The following is a 6,000-nucleotide window of genomic DNA, read 5'->3' as shown; positions in this document are numbered from 1 at the left end:
GGTCTTTCCGTCTCTGAGGGCACTCATAATATCTAGGCCTGGAACATTTAGATTCTTAAAAGCTGACAGATTTGCTTTTATCAAATCTGGTTAAGATTAGTCTTTGTATTAAAAAAAAATCACTGTGAGGAGGGCAGGGAAGCAAAAACAGTAGTTGAATAATTTTTCTTGATATCCTTAAGAAATAAGCCTTAAAACAATGGTGCTAGCACTAAATTTCCACATTTCCATCTTTACATATGGTGATTGACTTGTGAAACTTCTTCTTTGTTCTTTGAAAACCTTTCATATTTTGAAAGGTGACAACAGGGATCTTTTCTGTTGACTTGCTAGCAAGAAGCTGTTCATCCAACAATTAGGAAATGCAAGCTTGAGAATTTCTTTCCCCTCCTTACTCTTCCTGTACCTTATAGCTTCTTCTGAGAAACCCTTGCTGCAGAGATCCTTCCTGTCTGATTATATCAGCATAAACTTCTCAGGCAGGTCAGAAGGGAGCAATCTTTCAGTTAAGTGGTGATTTGTGAAGTCATATGTTTCCTCGGTGTATGAAGGCTGTGACCTAAATTTTAACATTTTAATTTTTTACTATTCATCTGTTTTACATGTGAAGCTCATGTATTCAAGTAATTTCTAAACAGTGTGGGTTCTGATGCTGGAATGAAAGGTGGGTTTTTTTGTTCATTAAGTATTGTTTCTGCTCACGTATAGTTTTTGTGATAAGTTTTTGCCAAAATTCTGCTGGAGATTGACAGTCTTGCATGATGTTCCTGAACATGCTTAACATATCCTTCTAGTTTGGAAAGTCACCAGCATGAATATCATTTCTAATTTGGATGTGTGATGTATTGAAGTTAATGGAAAGCTCTATGTGTTTTGCAACACAAAAGTCTTAAAGTAAGCCTTTAATGTAGCCCTTTAAAATAAGTATCAATTCAAACTAAACCATATGCTAGTCTATATTTGTAACTATTTTTCATAAGACCATATGCAGAGAGATATTCTACTAAAAAATGTAACAACAAATATATCTGTGTGCTTAGTTGCTGGGGCATTAGAAACAGCATTTTTGGTTTATGTCAGTTTAGCATTTCTTCCTACAATCTCTTTTCTGGTTACATGTGTTTTTTCCTCAAAAGGTACCAGTAAAGACAGTGAACAGTGAACTTTTTTTTTTGTTTGTTTGTTTGTTTGTTTTTATCCTGTAAGTAGCCCACAGAGCTTTTGTGAGGCAGCCAATTCTTGTGTAGAATTTTTGTGAGCCCCTGGTTCAGAAGGTCAGTGTTGAAATTCTACTCTGTTTCGCAAATGTATGGCTGTATGCTGCCATCTGTCTGTTCTGCAGCTGGGAGTTAATAGTGCACCATTAATGTTAACTACCAAATTGCAGCTATTTTTTGTGTTTCTGAAAAGCTGTAAGGAGTTCCTGAGTTATTACTTTATCTCATTTTAAAGCAGTTTTTTAGTCTGCCTTGGCTCTTCATGGGAAAGCAAATTGCAAAGCTTAAAGGTTTGACAACTCTGAATAGCTAATCTTTTCTCTCCAAAACAAGGTCATTCTTACAAGTTTTATAGAATGCAAGAACTGAATTAGTGTTGCCTGTGGTATCTGCCGTTCTCACAGCCGCTATTATGTCAATGTACCACCAAATTCAACATACTAAGAAATGTTAATTCAAGCCAAAGCCAGTGATGTGCTTGTTATTAACTCATTTATTGTAAAAGTCTTGAGATTGAATTGGCACTATCATCCTACTAAGTCTGTACATTAAAGAATATTACACATTATTATTGTGGCAAAGATTTTAAAGGATGAAAAAAATTGCATGTTATAGTTTAAACCCAGTTGGAAACTAAGTACCGTGCAGATGCCCAGTCACTCCCCTCCATGCTTGCCCCCTTTGTGAGGAGGAGAACTGGGGAAAAAAAGCAAAACTCACAGGTTAGACAAGAACAGCTTAATCATGGGAAAAGTCATAGTAACATTAATTACAATAGCAATGAGAAAAAAATAATATTACTTAATTGATAATTGTTAATAATAATTGTGAAAATGAGAGAGAGGATGCAGTTGCTCACCACCCGCTGGTGGATGCCCAGCCCAGCCCCAGCAGTGATCGGCCCCTCCCAGCCGATCACTCCCCCAGTTTCTGTCCCCAGTCCCTCCCATGCTGTGGAATATCCCTTTGGCCTGGCGGGCTCAGCTGTCCTGGCCGTGCTCCCCCCAGCTCCCAGGGCAGCTTCTCACTGCCAGAGCATGGGAAACTGAAAAGTCCTTGACTATGGGTAAGCACCACTCAGCAACAACCAAAACAACAGTGTGTTGTCAACATGATTCCCATAGTAAATCCAAAACACAGCTACTGTGAAAAAATTAAGTCTGTCCCAGCCAAAACCCAGAAACGGCACAACATTAATTTATCATTTTATCATTTATCATAATATGGTGTGATTGGCACTGCAAGTTTTATATATCTATTCAATTTTTTTGCAGGTGTTAACATTTAAATCTTGCTTAGGTGCCATTTTGTCCACTTGGAGTTACAATACATGACCAAGTACAGTGAATACAAATACTCTGTATAGCTCACATCACATCTGTTAGACCATGCTAACAGTAAGAAGCAATTTGATAATTTCAAATTAGAAAAAATAGATGATTTGACAAATTTTGAAGTTTATTAATTTCAACCTTGAAATTGTCAATATTGTCTTTAATATTTATTACTTATAATTGTACTGTGTTTTTATTACTTATAATTGTACTGTGTTTTAGTGAATTCACGTCTTCAAAAATAAGAAGTGAGGATATGTATATTTCAGGCGAGAATACTAGTTTTTATGTAGATCCTGTGTATAAGATTTTTATTTATACTCCAAACTATTTGATCTAAAAAAAAAAAAAAAGGTGTTCATTATTCAAATACTACACATTTACAGATCTGCTTCAGACATTTATTTTCTTTACCTAAACCCTAGATAACATCTTCAGATTAAAAGCAAAGTTAATTGTTATTGCAATAATCATAAAGAATAATAGTTACATTTTCTAAAATAGGAAGGCAGCTTGGCAAACTGTGCATATATTTCCATGTAGTCAGCCATTCCATGACAGTAAAACAAATCAAGAGAATATATCTTTTATAAAATGCCGTTTTGTTACTATTTAAACTATTATTTTCCCAGATAAACAGCATTGAGCAGTTTACCCATATGCAATAACACTTGTAAAATGCAGTGATTAATGGCGGGTCATCATTAGCATTGAAGTGTAGGGGAATGAATTCTGTATCATTATGTTCCTGTGAGGAATACGAAGGTAATAAAATCAATTTTTTTTTTAAAGTTTTTTTAGGAATGTGTTCTCTTTATAGTATTGCTAAACTTAATACACAGGCTGTTTTTATTTAGCAAATTAAACAGAGTTTTAAATTTTGATTCTTTAAAAATAAGAATTATCAATTAACATGAATGCTTTTCAATGAAGACTGGTTTTGTTTCAAAATAGTTCCACTTCCTGCAAATAACACAATCAAGTTGTCAAAGCACCTTGATCATTACTGGTTTAGAAGAAGGTAATTGATTAAATACAGGATTAAATACAGTAGATTTGTGGTTGTTGTTTAATATACTTTTTTTCTTTCCAAGTATATTGTGTTCCTTATGTTTCCAATATAGGCATTATGAAAAATTTACAACAGAGACCTGTAAACCCTGGGGAAACGTTATTCAAAACAGACTTAAATGCTATCATTCAAAGTAATTTTTTTTCAAACTGTATTTTTAGTGGTACTCACCCAATAACTCTGTCTCAGTGTATTTTTTCATAAAATCATGTAAAAGGTATTTCTTTCCTAGTTAGAGCTTGATTCAGAATGCAGTACCTCTAGCAAGAGTAGCTTAAGCAGTCGCTTGAGTGCCTTTAGTGTTTAAACAGCTGCACAGTCAATTTCACTCTGTATAGAAGTATCCATCATCAGATAGTCCATTTTGGTTAAATAGACAGGGGCTGTTACACAGCCTGAATAGCTGGGAGGGTAAGTCACATAATTGAAATGTGATTCTAAATAATATGGCTCATCTGAAACTGCTTAATCGTATCTTCTGAGGCCATTGTAACAAAAATGATGATTATATTTATTTATCAAAGCCACTGAAAGTTGTACTGTTTTCTGTGGAGATTGCGTGCTTTGCCTTTGTTCCAGAAAAGTAAAATTTGGTAAATCTGTGGGTAAAATTGCATTCTTTCTGCTCAGTAGATTCTGCATGTACCACTACTTAAAGTGACTGTAAAAACTCAAGAATATGTCCAGCACAGAAGTCTGAATGAGAACTTTTAGTGCTTGAAGGATTCCTGCTGCCATGACCTCAGTGAAGATTCTTGCATCCTTAGCCTTGCCCTTATCTGTTCTTCATTTCTAGGTTGCCTTCTTCACAACAGCTGTCTAAGCGCTCTTGCTCATGATGTGGTTGGAGTTGTCAGTGCAATGTTCTGCAGTTTAGGGATCACAGCTGTACTAAGACATCAATAGTGGATCTTTTGGGTTTTTTTCTAGGATCAGAAACTCTGCTAGTAGATTTTCATCAGTGCTAAGAATTGAATCAGTAGGAGTTACGAAGACAAAATTAAATTAAATGAAACAAAACGAAATGAGACAAACTAAATTTTATACCCATGGGAAGCTTCACAATTTCTGGTTTTCTTTTTGATTCAGAGTGAAATTTTAAAGGTCTGATCAGATCTATTTTGAAGTTATCTTGAACTGTGTTCTCTAAAAGGCTCCAAATTACATGGATTTTTTTTTCTCCTCATATCTTCTGCTTCCTACCGAAAAAATTTGTGTAATATTCTTTAATTTTCTTTCTAGTCTTCCTTCCAGTTTGTCCCCTCAAACTTGCTCCGCAGAGTTTTCCTTCTGCCTAAGTATCCCAACTTGTTCCTTCTTTCATGATGCAGTACTCATACTGTAGTGAACGCATGATGAATAAATGATACTGTTTTATGTTCTTGTAAATGCGTATAATTTTATCTGTGAAAATAATGCAATTTCACTGATCAGAGGAATTTATCTTCTAGTACCAGGAACTCTCTGATTTGTGTGTGACAGAAGTCCACAAAACAGATCAAAGTGCTGTTTTGTTCAGAATGCTTGAATGCATCTTTCTGCACAAGAAAAGAAAGAAAAAAAAAATATAGAAAAAGGATCTGTTTTCATCTAACTGTATTTCAGCAATCATAGTCCTTTGATATTAATCTGGATGCTCAGGCTCTCCAGCAACAGAACAATCCCCTTTGAGGATCTAACTGTCCTCATAACACAAATGCTACATTTATTTTTCTGTTTGGTTTCAGCCTCTGAAACAAAAGCTAGCTGTGAAAGCCCTTGCTAGAAAGAAAGTTCCTGCTGGAGAGGCACTGCTAAGAAATAGTGTCTCATCAAGTTTCCCCAAGACTTTCATCTTGCAGTTACTAGCAGAAAACTTGACACACCTCACAACTCTCCTACACACAAGCCTTTAAAAGTGCAATCCATTTATAAAAGAGACCTGGTTGCTCCTGATTCCTTTAATGTGGGAACCCTCTTTGTCTCATGACCTGTGAGTCTGCTTTCCATCTGTTTGTATGCTTCTCTCTGAAAGTGTGAGACCAGTTTAATATTAAATGACTGTTCTTGTCAGGCTTTCCAGTTGCTGAGCACTCTTGTCTGTTATATGAAGGTTAGTATGATATTTGATGTGCTGGAATATTTAGCGCAACAAACAAAAATACCTCAGTTGTACTTTAACATTGCTGGAACCAGAATGGTTGTGCCATCAATGTGAGTTATCTAGTGGTGTGATAAGAACAAACAATCATGTCAGTATGGAATATGGTATACCTGACAGGCACTTAAAGGAAGATGAAGTGCCACATTTGGTAGATGCTATTAGTAAAACCTCAGAGGCACCACTTAGCCAATCCTCTGCCATATGGCTTCCTGTCCTACTGCCTGAACAGAGTGA

Source organism: Hirundo rustica, chromosome 7, assembly GCF_015227805.2.
Source record: "Hirundo rustica isolate bHirRus1 chromosome 7, bHirRus1.pri.v3, whole genome shotgun sequence".
Taxonomy (NCBI): Eukaryota; Metazoa; Chordata; class Aves; order Passeriformes; family Hirundinidae; genus Hirundo; species Hirundo rustica.
This window is presented reverse-complemented; position numbering follows the sequence as displayed.